Source organism: Mytilus galloprovincialis, chromosome 8 (assembly GCF_965363235.1).
Source record: "Mytilus galloprovincialis chromosome 8, xbMytGall1.hap1.1, whole genome shotgun sequence".
Taxonomy (NCBI): domain Eukaryota; kingdom Metazoa; phylum Mollusca; class Bivalvia; order Mytilida; family Mytilidae; genus Mytilus; species Mytilus galloprovincialis.
This window is the reverse complement of record NC_134845.1, coordinates 90546-105447: the sequence shown is the minus strand read 5'-3', so window position 1 is coordinate 105447 and position 14902 is coordinate 90546. Positions and strand designations below refer to the sequence as shown.

Below are 14902 nucleotides of genomic sequence, written 5' to 3'. Positions count from 1 at the left end.
TTAAAAGGTACCAATCTTCAACCTTATCTGACACAATAGCGTAAATTAAATCATAGAAAGACACACTGTATGTATGATTATTAAATGAAATATTAATAGATGCCTATTTAGATAAATAGAAACAAAAGAAACAACTGGAACTAATCAGAACTTCTTGCCAATCAATTTCAGTAAAATCGTCTAAAGTAAATATGAAAAATACAAGCATCTGCACCGAATATCAACACTTAACAGTATGTCAATGCTTTTCTAAAACACAGTATAGTTTTGGTATTCAATGAGCTAGTGATAGCAAACAATCTCATCATTTGGATTCCGTCGCCGTTTTTCGTCCGTCGACATTTTTCAAAATCTACTCCTTTGAAATGACTGCATGAGCCCATTTGAACTAAAATTGGCCAAAATCATCATTAGATAAACAATAGTTTTAATAGAAAAATCATTAGCATGTAAAGACCTACAAGTTATTTTTTTGATCATCAAACATAGAAAATTTTTCATATACCGCTTTTAAATATTCAATATATGGTAGTTGCAAAATGAAAAAAAAACGAACTTATATTGCTTGCTTGCGATCTCTTTGACTTTATTCTTGCTTCCTATTTTGATAATTTTTAAAAGAAAATTTATATTCTTTTAAAGTATCAAAGATAAATGAAAACACCTATACCAGCCATTCGAGCATTGAAATGAGGACGAGGCATTATGTCATAAAATATCACAAATGTACAAATTTTATTGATACTCGAAATTCAGAATAAAATACAAAACCTAAACAATATTCAATCCTAAGCGTTTTGAAGGAAGGATCTTTGTCTCATTTATGCGATACGAATATTGAGTTCTTATGGGTAAATCTCCTTTAGCTGGATCATTTAGATTGGTGAACTTGAATGGTTTGACTTTTCTTCTTCGTCTTGTTCTTGCTTTGGTGTCAAAAAATGGTCTCTGAAATGGAAATAGATTTTATTGTAGAATGATGATAACAATGACATCGCAAGAGAATTATAGTTTCTAGTATTACATTTTTTATTTGACTAACGAACATAGAAAGCCTTCCTCTTCAAATTCAATAAAAATGGTCCAATTATCTCTTGAAATCCATTCATTAAGCATTGCAATTTTTTTCCATGTTTTGGCGAAATTATTTTATATAATCTTTTATGATAATCTTAAGAGGTACCCAACAGGTGCGTATTTTGGCACAAATTTTCTCATTTGGGTACATCTGGCCGGTGTGATCTTTTACAGATAATCTCTTCTGGACATGTTTCAAAATACTTTTAGGGTTTAACAATATCTTACCAAGACTTATTTAATATACGACATAGATACATAAAATTTGAAATTTAAGAACTAAACTATAAAAAAGATAAAGTTTAGTTAACAGTTCCATAAAAAATCCTAGCCTATCAAATCAAGGGCAGATAATAATTTTGAATTTAATAAGACATCTTTGTTTTACATTTTCAGAAAAGAAAACAAATAGGGCTTGTAATATCCTGCATTTACTTTTATTTGCTGCTTCTGGTTTATTCAATAAAAGAAGTTATCTCATTGAATTTTTAAAAAATCAAACCGATCAATGTTTCCTTATTATGGACTGTGAGTCAACACTTTAAAACAAAAGGGGACAATGTTGCATTTTTTGGATGTGGTATAACTGCAAATCACCTTCTATCCAGAAAAAAATAACACTCAACAACTCAATTCAGGACAGGTGCTTTAAATAGGCAGCCTCCAATAATTGACAAAATCTATACCTTATTTAACTGAAGCCTAAAAAACTGAATAAAAAGTGTCAATCGAATGCATAGAGAACGGCCGCTTATGTAAAAGGAAACCAAAAATGCAAGACAGGCACAAATTCATTGACTACGATCCTGCAACACGAGGCAGAAATGCAAAGAATACGACGAGGTTAAACATATATGTAAGCACCCATGCTTTTCATACCCAGGGATAATTTGTGCCTTTATCAATTTTAAATGAACCAAAAAAAACAACATATTTAATTGAAAATTGTACCTACTTATCATTTTTCATCTTCATTGCAGTGATGCTTGTGAAATCAGAAATATGTTTTTCCACTCCTTCTTTAGTAAGCACACCCTGTCCCCAGGGATCCATCTCTTTCATAGTGCTGAAAAAAGATTCAGAACAAAGAGTATTTGGCGCTCGGACACAGTATGTTCCTTTCTTAGACAGTGCATAAAGGAACAACTGCTTCATTGCTGCTTCGAAGTCCTTCGTAGAGTACATGCGACAACCCCTTTATCCGAGCACCGTATGGGGGAAAATCTCCAAATTCAACGTCCTGTTTTAGCCAGTTTATTAGGTGCATTCGTTTTTTACATCTTTCAATTGCTGGTATACCGGGTTCATCATCGGCTACATATATACTCTCACGAATAATTCGACAAAAAGTCGCTTCCTTGTCGTCGAGATTTCTTTTCATTTCTTCTTCAATTTCGATGGTAAACAAATTTCTCGTAATTCTTTCCTACATTTGGTCTAGAATTTTACCTTCTTCAGATACATCTAATAACACCGAGTTCAAAATTGATGGATTTGAATGTGAAACTCTCTCCCATGCATGTTTGGAAATTCCATCAATTTTATCGAGACATAACGCTTTCCTTAAGTTGCTTCCAAGATGAGTTTTGTCGTATACCCTAAGTTCGAAGTTACCTGTTGACTCGACAGTGTCTGGAACATATTAAGGATCGAATTCGTCATCTACTCCAAATATTGGTACTTTGTCATCTACTCTTGCATTTTTCTTCCATTCATGAACTCGGTCCTCCCATAGAAAATTGCAGAATGCTATGTTCATAACTTTCTTTGGATACGTTCTTTTTGTAATTACTCTGCTTGATAATATCTGTAAGCTTGGAACCGTCTTTTTTCGTTTTTTCGTAGGAGGATCTTCGTTCACAGGTGGGTTCATTAGTTGTGAAATTAGTTTACCTTTTTTCTTTCCTGATGTTTTCAATTTTCCTAGTCCTGTATTATTAGCATTGATAACATTGGTTAAAATAATAAGTTCCTTCACAGTAAACTGTTTAAGTGAATCGCTGTTTTCACGAATCTGAATTAAATCAGATATAATAACTTGGTCCCATTTTGTTTCGTTTGATGCACGCAGAGATTCTAGAAATTCGTTGATTGCATTGGGACATAAAGACAGAATTGAACCCAAGGATTCAGGCTTATTTTCCTGAATACCACTTGTTGAAACTTCAACATCTGGATTCTCCTCTTCAACACAATCGATGCTGATATGATTCATTTGGAAGATATTGCTTTCTATTTGTTGCTCTTCTTCTAACTCAGTTTGTCTAGCTTCTGATTCTAGCATTTGTTCGATTTCACAATTCTCCTCTGTAGTTACTATGTTATTTTGTGGTTTTCGTTCGCGTTGCCATCCTTTCATGGGGTGCATATTCTGGAAAGGGTTTTGTTTTTACTTTGCAATGAGATAGGTTTCATTGCGCAATTGGGTTCGTTTGGCAATCTGCTCATGTCGAAAACATATTCCTTTGTGGCATCTTTGAGCTTTTGAAGAATCTGATGTTTTGAGAGCTTTGATACTTCCGTCCACACATCCTTAGATAGTTGATGTTGTGTTAAAGTGTTTCCTTTTCGGCCCCTAACTATTAGGGGTAGGAATTCACCGTCTGCAGCTGACACAATTACGTCAATGTCCTTTTCTAAGCATTTATCTTTACACTCTTCTGTAATGCTTCGAAAAACATCCATGGATAAGCTGTATCCCCGTAAAAAGTATGCTGTAGGAATGGCATGCGGCTCTTCTTCCTTCCACAAGTGATCAAGGTCGGCCAACAAGTAAACTACTACTTGTGAAGCAATGATTCTCAAAATCTCATAAGAACTTAAGATTGTGTCTTTTCCTTGAAGTATTTGCCGATGCACTTCATCGTATGTAAGTTTGTCTCTATAATCATCGCTAGGTATAAAGTAAAAACACAAAAATACTGAACTCCGAGGAAAATTCAAAAAGGAAAATCAAAAATCAAAAGGCAAAATCAAAAGTCCAAACACATCAAACGAATGGATAACAACTGTCATATTCCTGACTTGGTACAGGCATTTTCTAATGTAGAAAATGGTGGATTGAACCTGGTTTTATAGCTAGCTAAACCTCTCACTTGTATGACAGTCGCATCAAATTCCATTACATTGTCAACGATGCATGAACAAAACAAACATACTCAAAGAGTAAAAATGTCAAAAATAGGGGTACAACAGTCAATATTGTGTTATCATCTTAATATCACTACATAAACAACAAATGTAACAAAGTAGCACAAAAAGGCATACATCAAATTTAACATTCTCATTTTGCTTTTCTTATACGGCTGAATTTATCTATGTAAAGTCTACCCATAAATGAAAGAAGGTTTTCATTACTGGTGTAAAATTGCGCGTTTGAAATTCGCACAGGTAGACATAAAAATAATTTTGTCGTATGACGGCATACATAAATGCAGATTCACGTAAAGTAGATATAACAAAAAACAGACTTACAGTAAAAATAATAAATAAAATAATGGTGTGGTTCAAAGTATGACGGGACACATAAGTACAGTTTCACGTCAAATACGGCTGAATTTATCTATGTAAAGTCTACCCATAAATGATAGAAGGTTTTAGGAAGGTATAGGATCTATATGTGCAGATGTACCGTTGGTAGTTTCATCATGATCTAGTTTTCCTTGAACAGTTGGAAATTCTCCAAGAAACACACAGCCAGTTCTGCTTATTTCTTGCATGTACTGTTTTATTTGCTTTGCTGCGGCTGATGAGCGTGTTGGTCGTTTTAGTATGTCGCAAAAGTAGATTTCTGTAAGTTCCCGTAATATTGTATTTATAACTTCTTCATTTGATAAAACTTTGAAAAGGGTACATGAAGTTGATGTCCAAGACATGTATAGAGTTCCATCTGTTGCATCTAATGCCTTTTGTTCAAAAAGTGTTTGTGCAATGTACCTTTCTGGAACAACATTGTGTAAAGATGGTTTGAAAGTATTTCCAGTCGGAGCCTTTCCCTCAAAGGCAAAACTTTTAACATTTTCATTTTCAGTTAGTCGAAGACTTCCATCTGGGGAAACCAGTACATTATTCGTGATGTAAGATCCTTCCTCATAAAAAACTAGTTTTGGAAAGAAAAATGGCATTATTATACTACACATTGTTGCAATTTGGTGAATCTCACTGTCAGTACCATGCTTCATGGCTGCAGCTTGCGTTGGCGAAACTTCGGGGGGTGATATACCATTTACAACAGAGTCGAAATGTTCTTTTTGAAACTTCAAACCATCACAGCCCAGAGCTCTATATATTGTACTACCAGTCATTTTCATGTTTGACCTCTCTTTGAACCATTTTTTCTGACCTTTGCTTGACAGTGGCTAAATCTGAAACGTTCAAACTACTTGCCAGCTTTTCGGGTGATTTTAGAATTCTCAAGTTTTGTTGATTTTCAAGATTGATGATGTTCGATTTAGCATATAAATGACCGACACCGTTAACGAAAGCACCAGTTTTGCAAAGGCATTTTTGAAAATTTGTTATTTGTTCAATAACGTTTTCTATCTTCCAGATGTTTGTTTTGCACAAGTCAATAGAAAATGCAAATTTTTATTTTCTCCAATCAACTCCATCGACTTTTTCCATCAGTTTGCTCAGTGCATATTCTTTTTTACATTTTAGGTTTCTCAGCTCGTGTAGATGTCTTGACGATATAATGTTTGTAGCCTTTAGCTGATTAAAGACATTAGCTTTCATATCTTCTGGTGTCAAGGACACATCATTTGTTGTTTCTTGTATTTGGTTAATACATATTTCAAGTGAACGAAAGCTTCTATATTTTGGTCTCTCACTTCTTGTCTCTGTTGTAACGTCATGCCTTTTTCAAACCCCAACAGATCGACATCGGCGCCTCTTTTGATTTGTTTCCCATCAAACATAAGAACATACGTCTTTGAATCCTCATTACGAATAGCTTTATATTCGATCATTTTCTCCATAATACCAGACTCAAATGCTACAGGCAAATCATTTCCAAATGGATTTAAATCCCGAAGAATGCTTTCAGATGGACATGCAAAATTAATACGAGATTTAAGTGGGTCGAAATGAGTTGTAGCATTTGTCAGCTGATCTGTTTCATTTTTCATAAAAAATAAAACGAAGAAATCTGCCTCCAAACAATTTGCGACCAATCCAAAAAAACTGAAGAGTACTGTTAGAATATCTCATATGCCGAGAATCGTCCTTGGAAAACCATTCGACTACATCGCAAAACAACGAAAAGGCGATATTGTTGGTTGGGAAATGACCCTCATTCATAAGGTTTAAAAATTTTAACAAAATATCACCCTTTCCAACTTTTTCCATTTGTTCCAATACAACTGGCAATAATGATGAAATATCATCGTAACGAGAATGTCCTTCTATATCCTCGTCTGTGATGTCCAACGATTCAAATGAACAGTCAAAGCTTGACAAGATTTCATCTTCCTCTAAACAATTGTTCTTATTACATGTAGTTGAAGGAATATTATTATTAAAGAGTGTGTCCATGCAATCATTTGACCAAATGTCATATGTAAACGTAGATGAATTAATATTTGTATTCAGCGGGTAATTTGAGGATGAATGCTTTTTTACAAAGTTTCCTTGTTCAATGCGTCTTCTTTTTTTGTCGTACATTGTAAATTTTTCTTTTCTTATCAGAAGCAAGCTTTAAGCCTTTTTTGCGCTTTCCTTTGAAAATACCCATATCAACAAAATACCTGTGAAGAAATGTCCTGACAACATGAAAAACTCATGGACCTTACTTCTTATATTAAAACATTTGTCAAACCTTTTGATAACCTTTGCTGAACAGCTGTGTCTGTCCGGGCAGAATCAATTTGCGCCAATGGCAGTTTTGAAAAGGTATTAATTGCGCCACTCTCTTTTATTTTGATGGTATTAATTGCGCCAATTAATGAAATGAAATTGCGCCACATTTACCTGTAAATATTTTTTACTTATATCCTACCTGCACATGTTTTACCTATAGCATACATGTACTATTATTAAAATTTCCACTAAAGATTTAATTGAACACTCATCAAATTTAAGAAAACTCACCAAAAAAATAAATTGTTTAGTAATAGAATATTTTTTCACGAGTCAAGAGTGTCTGATATACCATTCAAGAAAATAGAGTCTGATAGAGGAAAAACCGGTCATCATTGTTAAAGAACACAAAATTCCGTCAGGCATTTGTTCAGAAAACTGGAGAAATAAGGTGGAGATGTAACAGTTAAGGAAAACTGGAGAAATAAGGTGGAGATGTACAGTTAAGTCGTGTTGTGCTAGGTTATTCACAGATGAATCGTGTACAATTATTTCGAATGGAGAATTAGATTATATGTCATGAAACAAAAATCCAGAAACAAGAACGTCAAATTTTGAGAACTGCGTGCAAAAGAAAAGCAACCGATATGTTGCCAGAGCGACCTTCTAAAATAAAAAAATTCAGAGCTCTTCAAAATTGAAAAAGAAAATTTAGAAAAGAAAGATTTAAGATATGTGCGTCAGTCAATGTATATGGAGAGAATAAAACTGCATCGGGCTCAACCTAAAAGTCAAGCAGAATTTCACAGAATATTGGATGATATTGGTGTTGTTACAAACAAAGATGATGACTTTGTATTGTGTAACGAGCCATAAAGCGGGATAATTTTATGAGGATGATTACTTTATTGGCGCAAATGATACCTATAGTTTTGAAAATTAGGTGGCGCAAAAGAAGTATTGGCGCAATTAAGTTGTGGCGCAAATGAGTTACTTTTTGGCGCAAAAAGATATCGCCCGTCTGTCCGAAGTCAGGAGTCTGTAATTCAGTGGTTGTCGTTTGTTTCTGTGTTACATAGTTTGTTTTTCGTTCATTTTTTGACATAAATTAGGCCGTTTGTTTTATCGTTTGAATTGTTTTACATTGGCATTTCGGGCCTTTTATAGCTGACTATATGGTATGAGCTTTGCTCATTGTTGAATGCCGTACTGTGACCTATAGTGTTAATTTCTGTGTCATTTTGGTCTCTTGTGGAGAGTTGTTTCATTGGCAATTATATCACATCTTTTGTTTTTATTTAGTCATGATGGCGGTAATGTGATTATTTGTGTTCAATGTAATAACACATGTTATCAAATATAGGGACACTTTAGAAATTGGAGGTTGATATGTACATAAACCTTTTCATTGTTGAATACTTAATGGTCCCCTCTACAGGTACTGTTGTTTTGATTAGTTACTGTTTCGTTTACATAAAATGTAGAATGGAACCGGGGAAGGTGTAAAAGAGACAACAACCCGATCAAAAACCAGAAAACAGTCTAAAGCCCACTAATAGGCTTTCAACACATCGCGAAAATCCCAAACCTTGAGGCGGGTTTCAGCTTGACCCTAAACAAAAATGTTTACAAAATTGACGTCACACAAAACTCCAAAACATATTCTAGTATAAACGAATCGAAATAATAAATAAAATATTTTAAATGAGTATAACTTTGGGTGAAATGTATGAATGTATGAAGGTATCGACGTAGCTAAAGTGTGGGAGATGGTTAGTTTGGTCTCTGGGCAGGTCAACTGAAACATATTTGTGTGTGTCTATGCTTAGCATGCAAGTTCTGCTTAAAACTGTGGTCACACTTTACCAAATAGCTCGAACGGACGCCGAAAGGATGGACAAAACTTTCTATTTACAACATGTTCATCCGTTGGGAGTCCGTTATGTAATGAACAAATAAAACGGACTTGTAGTATGCCGAGAAATGGTAGGGGTTGAAAAGTATTAGAAAACAAATATCAGAATAAAAAGCCAATAACTTTGCCTGATCATGATTTAGAAGATCATATAAAAAAGAAGATGTGGTATGATTGCTAATGAGATAACTCTCCACATGAGACCAACATGACACAGAAATTAACAACTATAGGTAACCATACGGCCTTCATTAATGATCAAAGCCCATATCGCATACATGTAGTCAGCTATAAAAAGCCGTTAATATGCATGATACTAAAGAAAACCAACATACCAACAATTGTTTTTTCCTGACGCGGTTTTCAATTGGTGTGTATCAGTTTTATAATCAATTATCGTTCTGTTATCCTTCTGTTCATGTCCGTCTCGCATCCGTTTTATCCTTTATATGTCCGATAAAGATCGTTAGTGAACCTGTCTACCGGACCTCCAACGGATGTTTCACGGACGAGTAACAGATACAAAACGAACACAGAACGGACGAGTATTGTAAACAAAAAACAGACTCCTACTAGACACTTCATCCGTTGAACGTCCGTTCAAAGGGTTTTAACATGCTAAAATTTTTCCACCGGACCAACCGGACGTCGACTGATAAAGTTGATACTGAACGGAATGAAACAGATATGTACGGACGTCTAACGGATAACAACACTCGTTTCACGGAACGAACGAATTGAAAAAAAGTTATCCGTGCGGCGTCCGTTCGCGCTATCTGGTAAAGTGTGACCGGAGATTTAAGCACATGTTACACTTTTTTTTAACGATAACAAATATTTTATTGCATGTTACACCTTACCGGATAGCGCAAACGGATTACTTTTTACAATCCGTTCATGTCCGTAAGACGTCCGTTAATTTTCGTTTCATATCCGTTCAACATCCGTGATATCCATCAATGTCCCTTCTGTCCGGTGGAGAATTTCGAGCATGTTCAGGTAGCAATACACAGTTAGGAGTTTAGTTTCGCATTTTGGCCCCTGTGGATTTTTCAAATAGGAAAGTTATTGTGTAATAAAATTCATTTTTAGACAGCTGAGTGCTAATTTAGCCTTCAAAGGTGGTTTATAAGTGCATCAAGATTATTTTTTACACATTTTATGGGCTGTTTTCTGTTTGACAATCCGTATTTTCATAGCTAGACCGGCCATCGGTCCAGAAATTAATGTAATGTTTACAAACACTTTTTTTCTACACGAAGTTTTTGACGCAATTTTACAAAAAAATGAGATGAAAGACATATGATTTTCCTTGGATTTGCTGAATGATATATGTACACAGTTTCAGAAAAGGTATTACTTCAAGCGATTGAAATTCTACTTTTAGCCAAATTTTGGGGAAATATGTGACATCTTTTCCCCCCTTTTTGCAATATTTTATAACAAATAAATGCAGATTGTTGCCATGGATACACCCAAAAGAAATTATATTTTACCATTTTATATACTGGATATAAAATCTATGGAAGATTCTGATTACATACATATGCCCATATATGACACAAACAGTAAGCTTGATATTGCAAGAAAGCAATGAAAAGGGGATGGTAAAATTTATAAGGGCAAATTTTAATATTTTTTCCTAACTGTTTATTGCTACCTCAATACTTTGAATTAACGGACATTCAACGGATGAAGTGTCCGTTGTACATCCGGCAGTCGTCCGTTTTTTTACGGATGGGCATGCGTTCTTAAAGAGTGACAAATCTTAACTGCGGGATAATACCTTGTATACTATAAATATATATATAAATGAAGTATGATTGCCAATGAGACAACTCTTCACAAGAGACCAAAATGACACAGAGATTAACAACTATAGGTCAACGTACGGCCTTCAACAATGAGCAAAGCCCATACTGCATAGTCAGCTATAAAAGGCCCCGAAATGACAATAGTAACGAGAAAACTAACGACCTTATTTATATAAAAAAAAAATGAACGAAAGACAAATATGCAACACATAAACAAACGACAACCACTGAATTACAGGCTCTTAACTTGGTACAGACACATACACATACATAATATTGCGGGGTTAAACATTTTAGCGGGATTCCAACCCTCCCCTAACATTGGACAGTAGAATAACAGTACAACATAGGAACGAACTATAAAAATCAGTTGGAAAATGCTTAATTCATCAGATGGACAAAAATACAAGTGGACGTATATATCAATTTCATTTTCAAAAGCACACACGGCGTGTCAATCTAGTACAAAGGAGGGTTTATGTTCATATAACATTCATGTTTACATTTCATGTACTCGTCCTGAATATGCATTTAGTTAGAAAATGAGTATTTTAATGACTCATTAAAACATCAATACTACAATCTGCGCAGTTTTACTCCTGTTCATGTTGATTATAAACATAGAAAAAAACGTTATAGAAAAATAACTGACCCACTGACATTTTACTTTGTGAAATTGCTAGAAATAGTACCTATGCAAAAGTAGCTGTGTATAGATAAAGTTTAGTGCTGATGTTAACCCCCAGCACTGCAAATGTAAAGTATAGCGATGTAGATTTCGAAAAGCTAGCTATTGCGATGTCAAGTTAAGCGATGTAGGAATAAATTCTAGCGCTGGATATATGAATTACAACATTATTGACTTTATAGCTTCTGTGCAAAACTGCCTCTCAAACGCTAGACTATTAATCTCCAGCGCTAGACTATTAATCTTCAGCTCTAGACTATTAATCTCCAGCGCCAGAAAAAACACAGCTATTCACTATTAACTATTCACTTTATTACAACCAAAGGTCTCTTTAGAAGATGCCTGTCAAAACTATACAGACACGAATAAAATGACAGTTGAAAAAGATAAGATTAAAATGACAGTTGAAATGTCAAACAATATACGGCAAGTTTATGAATTTTAGCGGTTGTACATTTGTATGTATAATTGATACTAAGCTAGTTGAAAATTTCAATCGACAGAAGATCTCAACATTGTTCCAGAATATCTCAACCGATACCAGAAAATCTCAACATGATCTACTTCATAACATATCTAGCTTAATTAAATTATATTAGTAAAGAAAAGGAGCAAACTGTAATTTTATGTTTATAAGGTTTTAGAAAAATACTAATTTACTGATATATACGTAGTTTATCAATGATTTCACTGTCATTTTGTCAATAGCTGACTGCACTGGCCACATTTACCTGCAGGAGAAAAGTCATTCCAATGTCATGTTAAATCATATTGGTCCGTGTTATACACGAAACAAATCCTAATTCAATTATCTATGGCATGACATTCTCCTATTTTACAAAAAACTCTTCGATTTTCAGTATATTGACGAAAAGTCGACCTACCTTGTGTTTATTTTGGATATTTTGAACCAGAAAGACTCAACAGGACTTGCCAGAATACTTTTTTCCGTCTCAACATTTTGGTTGAGATTAGATGGTTTACCAGGCGTGAACAGGTTCTTTCATGTTAAAACACAAAGTATACCTATTTACCTATTAATAGAAACAGAAAAAATGTCAATATGTCAATCGATTTACTTATAATTAATAGATTACAAACAACAGAAAAATCGGTCAATATGTTGATGAAAAACGATAATTTCTGTAAGATCTAGGAACCTTGTGTTGCATATATTTTATCGACTAATTAAAAAAAAAAAAAAAGCAATACGTGAACCTAAGACCGCTGACTGGTCACTAAACGATTGTTACTGAATTTTTGATTCCATTTTAATTGAAATAATTAATTGACTTTGAATGGAAGAAGATGGTGATGAAGTTAAACTTATCTTTATTAAAAATATGTAATTGCATGAACATTCTTAGAACAAGTCAGTTGAAAGTAATGTTGGATTGTTGTGAATAGAAATGTGTATATACAGCTACTATTTGAATGTACAAAATAAAAATCGACTATTTCATTTTGTTACTTGGGATTTTACATTTTTTATAAACCTATTGCAAATCCCAGTTTGTATATAAATTTGTTGTAGACTGCAAATTGTAAAAGCCAATTACGATATAGATTTAAGTTTGCTTTATAATCTGGATGCATTTATTTTATCTATTATATCTTTATATTGAGTTTCCTTCATATTATCAACTCGTTATTGATTTTATCATGTACGCATGGTAGATATTGTATAGATAAATGTTCCATGTGAAGTGAAACCCTGTGTCATGTAACTTTTTAGAATGTTTCGTATATATTTCTTAAGAGTAACACTCCAGCTTAATTTCGGCCTCTTATATAGAGACTTATTTAGGTATCATAAAACGTCTCAAATTTTACGTGTACGTACATACAAAATTTAGTCTTGGTATCTATGATTAGTTTATTTAAGGATCATATCCTGATTTTCTTAAATCAATCCAAATATTTTACAGAGAAACTTAATTTTGAATTATTATATCTTATTTCTAAGAAGTTTTGAAAATTCATAAACATACTGTCAAAAGCACCAGTCTTTATAAAAAAAAGTTAAATCACAAAAATACTGATCTCCGATGAAAACTCAAAACGGAAAGTCCCTAATAAAATTGCAAAATCAAAGGATAAAACACTTCAAACAACTGTCATATTTCTGACTTGGAACAGGTATTTTCAAATGCAGAGAATGGTGGATTGAAAAGACATAAAATTGAGAAAGGAAATGGGGAATGTGTCAAAGCGACCTATGTATAGATATAAAAAAATAAAAATGTTGTACGCCCGACGCGTGTTAACCTAATTGTGCCCCTTAAATAGCAGACTTGTTTTGTTCTGTAACGAATCACAGTTTATGACTAAACTCAGTAAATACCCGTCGAAATTGCATTTAATTGATAAATTCAACAATACTTACTGTTATCTTAATGATAATTGTTTCGTTAAGTAATCAAGAATTTCCTCAATATACTGCTGAAATTTACCCCAAGGAACTTACTTACTTTAAATAAATCAAATATATACATAACTGTCCTCACCTGGATTTAGATATTTCGGTTTTAAACGGGAAACTCCACACTAAAATTTTCGAGAAAAGGGACGATTTTTTCGTTCCCTATGGTTAATTTTCCATTTTTAGATGGTGTTTTCATTTCACAGCTCGTTCGCTATGCCCTATTCTGTTGTGATGGCTTTTTTATTTTAACAAACGCAATTTATGTATTTCTGGTAAATTATTAAACCAGGTATATCGTTACCATCAATTACTTAAAACCTTTACTAAACTTTTCCACAGATATAAAGATTTGGTTTTGAAGTTTGGTTGTACCTGTAGAAAACTTATTTCAAACGGGATAGCACATCCTCATTTTAACGGAAACGTTGTTAACCGTGCCCGGAAATTTAGAAATGATCCTTTTAAACTTCTTTAAATAAACTTATTCTAAAAGGTTATCAATTCAACACTGTAATAAGATCATTGGATATTGTTTTTATTTGTATTAATATTGATTTTATTATCAGTCAATTAAAAACAAACTAAATATTACTATTATGTTACATAAATATACACATTCATGGATCAACAATCTGTAGATACCTGTAACTTGGCATTGCATAAGGTCATGTTTTTCTCTGACTGTTTATGACTCTTAAATATATTGGATGTTGGATGTGTACGGATTGATAGTTAAGTCTTAGATGCATGCTTTTTTTTTATATGTTGTTATTGGGATCCCGCTAACACGTTTAACCCCGCCACATTATTTATGTATGTGCCTGACCCAAGTCAGGAGCCTGTTAATCAGTTGTTGTCGTTTGTTTATGTGTTACATATTTGTTTTTCGTTTATTTTCTCATATAAATAAGGCCTTTAGTTTTCTCGTTTGAATTGTTTTACATTGTCACATCGGGGCCTTTTATGGCTGACTATGCGGTATAGGCTTTGCTCATTGACGAAGGCCGCACTGAACCATAAAAATGAGGTCAAGGTCAGATGACACCTGCCAGCTAGACATGTTCACCTTTCAGTCATTCCATACACCAAATATAGTAGACCTATTGCTTATAGTATCTGAGATATGGACTTGACCACCAAAACTTAACCTTGTTCACTGATCCTTGAAATGAGGTCGAGGTCAAGTG

The 14902-nt window shown here is 33.8% G+C and overlaps 1 long non-coding RNA gene across 1 annotated transcript; it reads right to left on the bottom strand.

The window, feature by feature from the left end:
* Positions 1 to 785: 785 nt before the first annotated feature.
* On the bottom strand, positions 786 to 12282 carry LOC143084801 (uncharacterized). Its single transcript, XR_012981169.1, has 3 exons — positions 12175 to 12282; positions 2033 to 2143; positions 786 to 948 (listed from the first exon to the last, which is right to left on the bottom strand). It is a non-coding gene; the product is annotated as an uncharacterized LOC143084801 (long non-coding RNA).
* Between the last annotated feature and the right edge of the window lie 2620 nt (positions 12283 to 14902).